The sequence below is a fragment of the Myotis davidii genome, unplaced genomic scaffold (assembly GCF_000327345.1).
Source record: "Myotis davidii unplaced genomic scaffold, ASM32734v1 scaffold2938, whole genome shotgun sequence".
Classification (NCBI taxonomy): Eukaryota; Metazoa; Chordata; class Mammalia; order Chiroptera; family Vespertilionidae; genus Myotis; species Myotis davidii.
The window spans coordinates 1-11329 of record NW_006289563.1 but is presented as its reverse complement, the minus strand read 5'-3'; the positions used below and the strand labels follow the sequence as shown (position 1 = coordinate 11329).

Below are 11329 nucleotides of genomic sequence, written 5' to 3'. Positions count from 1 at the left end.
GCTTCACAGATAAGGAAAAGCTAAAGGAGTTCATCACCACCAAACCAGTATTATATGAAATGCTGAAAGGTATCCTTTAAGAAGAGGAAGAAGAAGAAAAAGGTAGAGATACAAATTATGAACAACAAATACACATCTATCAACAAGTGAATCTAAAAATCAAGTGAATAAATAATCTGATGAACAGAATAAACTGGTGAATATAATAGAATCAGGGGCATAGAAAGGGAGTGGACTGACTATTCTCGGGGGGGAAAGGGGTGTGAGGGGTGCGGGAAGAGACTGGACAAAAATCGTACACCTATGGATGAGGACAGGGGTGGGGAGGGTAAGGGCAGAAGGTGGGGTGGGAACTGGGTGGAGGGGAGCTATGGGGGGGAAAAAGAGGACAACTGTAATAATTTGAACAATAACGATTTAAAAAAAGAATAAATCAAATTATGGAGAAAATGGTGTCTGCTCCTAATCCTCTCGTTCTCCTAAAGATAGTTCAAAACTGGGTTATCCTTTCTCTTTCTGTTAGCTGACAGGACTGGGCCCACCGAGAGTATGAGGGTTTTTCACTTCATGCAGGAAAGATTTCACAATACCAATCCAGTGATTTTGAGAGTACGTTTATTAAAACTGGAGACAGAAGAAGCAACAGGAGAGAGAAAAAGGGGTCCTTGGAGACAGGTTTGGGGGTCAGCCTAGGACAAACTGCCACTGCCTAGAGGCCATATAGCCATCAGAAAATATAGTCTTTCACCGCAATTCCATATAGGCAGGCAGCCAGACACTGGTTGATAAATACATATCTTGCCCATAAAGCAGCATTAATCTCTATACCCACAGCTATTATCTGAGCAGCCGCATGCTGCCTCTAAACCTATAGCTTTACATAGAAATAGTACCTGAGCTCTCCCTTAGAGCTATAGCCTCTCTGGCTCAACAGCTTCTCCTGTCTCCCCTGCCCAGCACACTGTCTGGTTACATGGCAGCTATATCTGAGCTCTCTATGAGCTCTTAACCTTACATCGTAGCAGTACTAGCTCTCAGCTCCATCTCTCCAGCTTCATCTTCTTCATACTCTAGCAGACTAGCTGTTCAGTAACATATATTACCACTTAGACAATGAAGGCTAGCTGCCAACAGTAACATCAATTATTTGGCTACAGAAGGGCACAGTATTCGTGAGATTGCTGTGGCCTTGCACCTGCTTAAAAGTATCTTGGCCTTGAGCACCCTAATTAGGCCCATGCTTAGAGAAGCCTTGAACATCCGGTGTATTCTTAGACAGGGCCCCACAGAATCCTGAGGGAGGTCTCAGGGGAGGGTCCTAACAGAATATTTATTAGCCTTTCCAGGTGAGTCCTTCATTGTGTTGATTCATCAAAATGTGTGTATGAAGGGTCCAGAGTGCCCTGGTCAGTGTTTCTCAGTGGTTAGAGAATCGGCTCGAGCACCCAAGGGCCAAAAGTTCAATTCCTGGTCAAAGGCACATACCTGGGTTGCAGGTTCAATCCCTGGCCCTGGTCAGGGTGCATGCAGGAGGCAACCAATCAATGTGTCTCTCATACATCCATGTTTCTTTATCTCTCTCTCTCTCTCTCTGTCTCTCTCTCTGTCTCTCCCCCACCCCCCTCTCTCTTCCCTGCCCTTCTCCCTTCCACTCTTTCTAAAAATCAATAGAAAAAAAATCCTCTAGTGAGGATTAACAAAAAATAAAGGGGTCAGGAGTTTTTTGGTTAGTTTCATTTTTTTTAAAATGTCATTGAAGAGGAACTGGGACTAAGGCCAGTCTGCCTTGGCACAGTCTGGAATGTGTAAACCATTTACCCTAAGTGTCCTTGATTAGGGAAGGTAACACCTTCCACCATGTGGGGACCCACCTGGCTGTAAATTGCTCAAATTGCTTGGCTTTGTTTAGTTATTCTACCTCAGTTTCCTTATTCCAGTAGTCAAGGAATTTTCCTATCTTCTTACTATCCTTCTGCATTTCCATTTCAAAACCAAGGCCCTTCATTATCATTTTTTTGTGCCTCTTTAAAAATAAATCATTCATTACAAATTTAGGCTAATAATTGCCAGAAATGAGGAATTGAAAGGAAATGCTACTTTTTAAAGTGAAATTTTCAGAGGGATTGTGCCCCGTGATGTGTGGGCTCACTGTGTCACTGTCAGAATTGTGTTAAGGTGTTTGTGACAGTGACAGCTCTGTGCCCATCAGACAAGATGGGGCCACACCATTCTCACTCTTAGGGCTGCATCTGGGTACTCTGGCTGAGCTTTAGAAGAAAAATAACATTATCTTCATAAAGGTTATTCTGTGGTCAGAGTTCTGCAAAGCTTTTATAAAAGAAGAGACAGGGAACAGATTGTGACAGACACCTGAGGGCAGGGGTTGGAGACCCTAGCACCCCAGGCAGGCCCTGGTGAGGGGTGCACCTGGCTTTCACCGGCTTCTCGTGCTGGCTGTGAACGCTCCTAGTATTGCCTACTGCAAACCGACTTAGCTGAGGGCTTTGGCCTTTTATAATCACCCTGATAGTTTCTGGATACAAAAAAAATGTTGGCTCAATTTTTAAATCTTCCCTGAGTCAAACACAGAGAAAGCAAACTTGCGGCCTCCACCTCCCTCCTAAGGCAGCCTGGGCTTTGTGAGCAGGGAGTAACGTACCTGACCTTCAGTCACACCCTTGAGACTGTCCCTCCCAGGGGGAGTCAGCCATGCCCCCTCCTATTCACATGGGGGTTGGGTGTCTTTAAGTTTGAGATGAGTGCTTTGGTGCCTTTCCTTGTTGGCCACCCAGGTATGAGTCAGACTCAAAGATTCCTTTATTCCAGAAGGAATCGGAGCCAGACCTGATGGGCTGAGGATGTGGCTTGTGTTAGACCTAATTGTTGATGGGTCCCTTAGGGCTCACAGCATGACACCGGGAGCTAACTCAGCTATAGGGTCTGTCCCCCTAAATTCACATGCCGAATCCTAATTCTCATTGAGATGGTGTTAGGAGGTGTTGAGGTCATGAGGGTGGAGCACCATGAATGGGATTTATTAGTATGTCCTTATAAATGAGAACATACAGATCTGCCTCAGGAGGACCCAGTGAGAAGACGCCGTCTGAACCAGGAAGGCTCCCACCAGGCACCAGTCCCCCTGCACCTCTATCTGGGCCTCCCAGCCTCCAGAACTGAAAGTAAGTGTCTGGGTCTATAGCCCAGTCTGCACTGCCCTGTTACAGTGGCCAACCTAAGACGCTGAAGTAGGGACAGTCTTCTGGGACCGAGTCTTCCAGGTAGACAGTGTCAGAATTGAGTTAAACTGTTGGACACCCCACTGGTGTCCACTAGAATGGGAGAATTACTTGTGGTTTTGGAAGACACCCCAAGATCCATCTATTCTAAAACCTTAAAGGGCATTGTAATTATAACAGAAAACTTTGCTAAAACTTGGGGTGAGGACCTAAATATCTATAACTATATCTATAATAATAAAAGCATAATATGCTAATTAGACTACACATCCTACCAGATGTCCTTCCTTCTGGCCAAAGGTGCACCAGGCAGGGGCCAAGGCAGAGGCAGCTGCCATGGTATGCATATATATCTAATAAAGAGGGAATATGCTAATTGACCCTCATGTTGTCGCAAAGATGGCAATGCCCACAGTCAATAAGGAGGGAAAATGCTAATTGACTGCCCCGCCCTCAAAAATGGCAGCGCCCACAGCCAATAAGAAGGGAATATGCTAATTGACTGCCATTCCCTCAAAGGTGGTGGCGCCCACAGCCGCAAGATTGTGGCACCCAGTCCCCTCAGCCCCACAGGGGTGGCAGGTGCAGCAAGGCCAGGCCCAGCCTTGCTGCACACCTGCCTCCAGAGTCCCCCAGTCCCCTCAGCCCCCCAGCCACCCAGGGCTGGCCCAAGGTGCAGGCAAGCCTTGGCTGTTGGCTGCCTAGCCACCCTGGGCTGCCCGAGGCTCAGGTAACCAAGGTTGGCCGAGGCTTGCACTGCTGGCAGTGGCAGCAGCAGAGGTGTGATGGGGCATCGCCTTCCCCTGATCACCAGGTTGCCTCCTTTCCCTGAGGGCTCCAGGACTGTGATAGGGGCAGGCCGGGTTGAGGTACACCCCCTCCAGTTCACATCCAAGCCATCTCTTACAGCCATTTGAAAATTAAAGTTAGTATTTCACATTTTGATTCTGTTAACATCCTGATAAAATGCCATTATAGGGTAGTGCACGCCTGTAGTCCCAGCTACTCGGGAGGCTGAGGCTGGAGGATCGCTTGAGCCCAGGAGCTCTGGGCTGTAGTGTGCTATGCTGATTGGGTGTCCGCACTAAGTTCAGCATCAATATGGTGACCTCCCGGGAGCGGGTGGCCACCAGGTTGCCTAAGGAGGGGTGAACCGGCCCAGGTCGGAGATGGAGCAGGTCAAAGCTCCCATGCTGATCAGTAGTGGGATCGCGCCTGTGAACAGCCACTGCACTCCAGCCTAGGCAACATAGTGAGACCCATCTCTAAAAAAAAAAAAAAATGCCATCATACAACTGAGCCATCATGGCTCAGTGGTTGAGCATCAACCTATAAATGAGGAGGGCCAAGTTTCAGTCCCAATCAGGGCATATGCCCAGGCTACAGTCTTGACCCCCAGTGTGGGTGTGCAGGAGACAGCTGATCAATGATTCTCTCTCATTATTGATGTTTCTCTCTCTCTCTCTCTCTCTCTCTCTCTCTCTCTCTCTCTCTCTCTCTCCCTTTCTCTCTGAAATCAATAAAAGCATATTTTTAAATGCCATTATGCAATGGAATATTGTAATTGCTGAACATTTCAGTTAAGTAGCTATTTTGCTTTACATCAGTCACCTGCCCTGACCCTTGTGTCACTAGAAGAATTCTTCTTGTGCCATTCGAAAGGCTTTTAACCATTATATATGTTTATAAATGATTCTGTGAAGGGCACTGGCTTCCAGCTCTGTTGAATTTTGCTCCATTGTCTTTATGAGGCTAGTGTTTCTCTAGAACCCATCTGCAAAGAATCTTCAGAGAGAGCAGGTGTCCTGTCTTCCCTCACTTCTCACCGCTGTCATGTACATCAACACAAAACAATCCATCTGCCAGACAGCAGGATTTTTAAGGTTCCTCCAAGGTGGGCAACCACATCTAAGTCTGAGAACCACAGGCATCAACTTAGTTCAGAAACAGGAAGGAAGGTCCCATGTGCTCAGGATGGCAGCACGAGGCATCATGAAGACCCACATGCAGCAAAGCAGGTAAAACAGGTGACAGGTAATTAAAAACAAAAACAAAAACATAATCTCCAGAAATGTCCTTAGTGCATTCAGCAAATGAAAAGATATTGATTCAAGAAAATTTACCAAAACTGGGTGAGTACAGTGAGTCTGCTACCACCCTCCTAGCTAGACAGAGCTCCCCTCACTGGGGGGTGGGTATGGCCAAGAAGATAGGGCTTCCTCTCCTCATCCTCCCTTCCTATCAAAAGGTGTGGAATCATATGAGGGGGACAGGCCACCAACATTTCTCAACTCCAAGTCAAAGAAGCTAAATTCCTGGTGAGTGTCACGAGAGTTTGGGGTGCCCTTCCTCTGCCCAGTGCTTCCCCCGTGAGAGTAGGCTGAGAGCACCTACAGACTGCCCCCACCCAGCTCATTCATAGAGCAGGTACCACCTCAGGAAAAACAAGCCAAGAAGATGCAGAGATCCTGCTGGCAAAAAGACAGTGCAGAGAGAGTTGCAAAGAGCTCCCCAAGGGAACTGCCCTTATGTGAAACAGTGCAGGAAAGTTCAGGCCTCAGGCTGCTCCTTTTAGTTCAGCACATCAGGCTAAACCACAGTTCACCCATGAAAACCAAGGGGAGAGAGAGAGCTAAGAAGAGCCTTCTGGGTGGGAATAAGCCTCAGACCAGAAGACTGTGCATTGTTTATGCCTGGGTATCATCAGAAATGGCAGACTGGCTGTTACATCCAGTGAGACAGACAGCTGAATGGCAAGATAGGGATAGCAATGGTCAGAGAGGCCTCCTGCCATCTCTGCATCCCAGTGACCTTGCCCACACTCTAGCTGCACCCTCTGAGGAGTGACACCAAAGTCTCCACACTGCAGGGGAAAGAGATGTACTTCTGCAGTCCAGCCATGTCACCAAGCACATACACAGGCAGACACCTGTAAAACCAACCCCAGAGAGGAAGGAGGGGGTCAACATCCACAGTTGCCACAATATATTGCCTTCAAAATATCTAATTTTCAATTTAAAAAATCTTGAAACATGCAAAGAACAGGAAACAGACATATACACAGGAGAGAAAAAGTAGGCAACATAAGCTGCCTGGGAGAGGTCCTGGATGTTGGACTTAGTACTGACACAGCTTTACAGTGGCCACTGTAAATGTCCAGTGAATGTTAGGCAACCACCTTACATTCCACCTTAAAGAAGTGAAGAAGGAGAGATTAAAAATGGCAGCGGAGTAAGTGGACGCTGCATGGATATGCTCCCAGGACCAAACTGAAATTATAACTAAAATACCGAAAAATTTCCTGAAAAATCAACAGAAGACTCACTGGCAAGAACTCTGATAAAAGCAGCAGGGTTGCTCTCTGCCAGGGAGAGACAGCTGGAAAATTCAAGCACACTCTTAAAGGCCCAACACACACAAAATTCCCTGTGGAGCCACTCACCATGGGCTCCGGCAGAGGGAGGGCAGAGTGGACTGGAGATGTGTGAGCAGAAGCCAGGATTGGGGGCTATGGGGTTAGAACTCAGAAGGCAGACACCCAGTTTCCAGTGCTGAGTCATTCCCTCATGCTGTGGAGGCCATCCTTTTCACACAGATATTTGCTAAACAGGCTGTTTGCCTGGGGGGAAGACAGTTGATCCATGCTGGAGGCTAAGTCCAGCAAGGCATAATAAATTTGAGAAGTTCATCAGAAGGCTGATAGGCATTTTCAGCAGGGCTGAAGATCTGCATTTTATTGCCTGCTGCCAGACAGCTGAGGGCAGTTCCCCTACCTGATAATCCTTTATTGTTTACCAAGCCTTACCTTTGATATGTATATCTGCTTTGCTATAGGGCAAAATGTGGGAATAAAAAGCCAGGGGTCTGGAGATTCGAGGAGCTTAGTCACTAGAATGAAGTATCCAACTGGCTCCCCAAAATGCCTTCCAAATTCATATTTCTTCTCTAGTCTCTTCATTCATTTATGCACAGCCCTTCTCCAGATTCCTGAACCCTAGTAGCTGCAGAAAGACCTCAGTAGATCCACCCTATTGGAAAACACCTTGCCCCATGGTATGGAGTTTCTGAGGCCCAATAAGAGACTGAGAACAACAATTAGCCTCAAAGCAGAAGCAATTACCCCACCCTGTTGAAAAAACTCATCCCACACCTGTGGACGATTGCCTGAAGGCAATTCAAGACAAAATCCTATCAGTCTGTAGAGTCTTAGACAGAGGCAGTCTCAGGCAGTCTTTGCCTGATCTAATTAAACAGAAACAGCATTTGATACTGTCCTGCATTAGAGATGAGAGGTGTAGCAGATCTACCTAATACATAGTCACAAACCCAAATATGCAGCCAATAATGAATGCATTCTCAGAAAGAGATACTAAACAAACAATCCCATTTACCATTGCAACAATAAAATTAAGATACTTAGGAATAAACTTAATCAAGGAGTCAAAAGACCTGTGACTGGAAAACTACAGGACACTGGAAAAAGAGATAGAAGAAGATATAACAAAGTGGAAGAATATACCGTGTTCATGGATTGGTAGAATCAACATCATTAAAATGTCCATACTACCTAAGGCAATCTACAGATTCAGTGCAATCCCTATTAAAATACCAATGCTATATTTCACAAAATTAGAACAAATACTCCAAAAGTGTATATGAAATCAGAAAAGACCCCAAATCACTGCAGCAATCTTGAGAAAGAAAAACAAAATTGGGGGAATCACAATACTAGATTTCAAATTATACTACAAAGCCAGTGTAATCAAAATAGCCTGGTACAAGCAACAAGAACAGGCATATAGATCAATAGAACAGAACAGAGACCCCAGAAATCAACCCAAGCCATTATGCTCAATTAATATTTGACAAAGGAGGCAAGAGTGTACAATGGAGTCTAGACAGTGTCTTCAATAAATGCTGTTGGGAAAATTGGACAGATACATGCAAAAAATAAAACTAGCCCCCCAACTTACAGCATACACCAGAATAAACTCAAAATAGATAAGAGACTTAAATATAAGTCATGAAACCATAAAAATCCTAGAAGAAACCATAGGTAGCAAAATCTCAGACATCTCTCGTAGCAATATGTTTATAGGTACATCTCCTAGGGCAAAGTAAACTAAGAAGAAAATAAACAAATGGGACTACATCAAAATAAAAAGCTTCTGCACAACAAAAGAAACCATCAACAAAATGAAAACCTAAATAGACACTTCTCCAAAAATGATATACAGATGGTCAAGAGATACATGAAAAAATGCTCAAAGTCACTGATCATCAAAAAGGTGCAAATTAAAACAACAAGGAGGTATCACCTCACACCTGTCAGAATGGCTACCATCAACAAATCAGCAAATGACAAGTGCTGGCGAGGATGTGGGGAAAAGGGAACCCTAGTGCACTGCTGGTGGGAATGCAGACTGGTGCAACCATTATGACAAACAGTAAGGAGTTTCCTCAAAAAGTTAAATATGGAACTGCCATTTGAACCAATGATCCCACTTCTAGCAATATAGCCTAAGAAACCCAAAACACCCATCAGAAGGAATGTATACATCCCTATGTTCATAGCAGCACAATTTACAATAGCTAAGATGTGGCAACAGCTCAGTGCCCACCAGTAGATGAGTGGATAAAAAAGCTGTGGTGCATTTATACCATGGAATACTATGCAGCAGTAAAGAAAGAAGGATTTCTTACTCTTTGAGACAGCATGGACCTGGAAAGTATTATGCTAAGAAAAATAAGTTAGTCGGAGAAAGACAAGTATCACATGATCGCACTCATATGTGGAATCTAAGTAACAAAATAAACCGATGAATGGAATTGGTCCAGAGATGTGGAAGCATGGAACAGAGTGCAGAACCTCTGAGGAAAAGTGGAGGAGGTTGGGTGGGTGGGAGGTAATCAACCAAAGACCTTGTATGCATATATGCATAATCCATGGACACAGACAATAGGGTGCTGAAGGCCTGAGGTGGGGGGCTGGTGAAGGATGGAAGGGGTTTATGGGGGTAAAAAGGGGACATATGTAATGCTTTTTAAATAATTTTTTTGAAAGTGAAAGAGGTATCATGATGACATATCATCAAATAGAGACTAGTAATAAGGAGGTGAGAATATGAAATGTGTTAAGCCCAGATTTCAGGATCCCCAAAAGACCATCAGGGAGCCAAGTCCAATGCAAAAGCAAAAGAGCCTTTATTCAAGCTAGCTCAAGCTCCCTGTCCACCACACTCGCCAACGAAGAGGCAGGAGGCATAGAGAAAAAGAGAGCTCTGTGGGGAGAGGGGTTTTATAGGGGGGTTGGAGTAAGGGGAGGAGAGAGGACTGTGGGCCCTGCCGATTGGCCAGGGGCAAGTCAGGGTCTTGTTACACAGGATGTGGTTGTGTCTATGGCACGCACTTCCCTTGATTATCATTGGTTAGTTTAAAGAAATCCTAGGTGTGGCTAGCAGAGGCTTGGGCTTCCAGGAAGAAGCTCCTTGCTGAGCACATGGCTAATGGCTGCTGCCCAAAAATGGAGGATCTGGGGCAAGATGGAGGGCATAGCCCTCACCCTTTCAAAATGAACCATTCCTCAGAGGAACTCCATGGCAGAAGTCAACAGACAGTGATGGGGAAAATGAGACATTTTTGGGGGGCTAGCAATCTGAATCTGTGCCATTAACCTAATGCACATTCTTATTAGCTTATAGCAGTGATGGCGAACCTATGACACGCGTGTCAGAGGTGACACGCAAACTCACTTTTTTGGTTGATTTTTCTTTATTAAATGGCATTTAAATATATAAAATAAATATCAAAAATATAAATCTTTGTTTTACTATGGTTGCAAATATCAAAAAATTTCTATGTGACATGGCACCAGAGTTATTTAGGGTTTTTCAAAATGCTGACACGCCAAGCTCAAAAGGTTCTACATCACTGACCTATAGTCTACCGCTTCCCCTTTTAATTGTCTGGTCCTGCAAGACCTGTTTACTCCCATTTTAGAGAGGCCATAGCAATCCCCAGAAGAAGTTATCAGTGCTGGTGCCAGACCAGGCTTTTAGTAGTGCTCTCAAGGCCCCCGCACATGGGGGTCTTTAAGAACTTGCAAAGGGGACTGGAAAAACGCTTATTTGGGAGACAAAGGGCTGGAAAGATATAAAAGGGGAGGGCTTCTTCCATGGTTTTGCTCAAAATTTGAAATCTTTCTCTGAGCCCATGTGGCATAATAAACAGTGTAACTCCATTTCTCTGGGCATTGCTTGGTTTTTCTCTGGTCTTCTGTAACAACAGAACTCTAGAATCCAGAAACTTTGATATCAATTGATAAAAATTACGGCGCCTGATGATCAGAGAAAAAAAAATGAAGGAAAATATAAAATTGAAACAGGAATTTAGGGGGTAAAATAGGACAGATTTAGGAAATTGTAGAAATTTTGGAAATTAAGGGGACCATGGAGGAAGCACAGGGCTGCAGAGCAGCAGAAGGTATATTTCCATAGAATAGAAAAGCTGAAAAGCTACAACAGGTACATTTCCATAGAATGAGGTAGCTGGGAACAGCAAAAGGTCTATATTTACAAAATAAAGAGAAGGAAGCCCTTCATCCAGAAGGAGAGGAAGAAAGCCCAAAGGGAATAGAAAAACAATAAGGAAGGGTGGGGGAGAACCTTACATGTACCATGTGAGGTTCAACCTTTGAGCCCAGGAGTTACTATAGTAACCAGTCTAAGGGGATAGTGACCAATCAGAGAGGATAGCAAGGCACCACGATCTGCAAGCCTTTATAAGCCAGAGGGAAAAAGAATTCTGTGGGACCCTTTCCCTCTCCCTACGTGAGAGTCCATTCTGGGAGACGCTTTCCCGCTCCCCATGTGGAAGTCTGTACTTGTTCTTCAATAAATCTCCACCTTTGCTATACCACTTTCTGTTCGTGGATTCATTCTCTGATTCCGGCGGACAAAGAATCCGGGTTCCAGTCCAAAAATTCGATTTCACAATCTTAGAGAAATGTGAGCACCATTAAGTTTACCAATATACACATGAGAAAACACTCATTGCATGTCTTAACATAAAAAAACAACAACATTGAAACCTGT

General features: G+C 44.8%; 1 long non-coding RNA gene across 1 annotated transcript in view; it reads left to right on the top strand.

Annotated features, from left to right (window-relative positions):
- Window positions 1-4486, top strand: part of LOC107182829 — an 11295-nt gene extending 6809 nt beyond the window's left edge. The window contains exon 2 of the long non-coding RNA XR_001513580.1: window positions 4220-4486. This is a non-coding gene — a long non-coding RNA (uncharacterized LOC107182829). The remainder of the gene's footprint in view (window positions 1-4219) is intronic.
- The last annotated feature ends 6843 nt before the right edge of the window (window positions 4487-11329 follow it).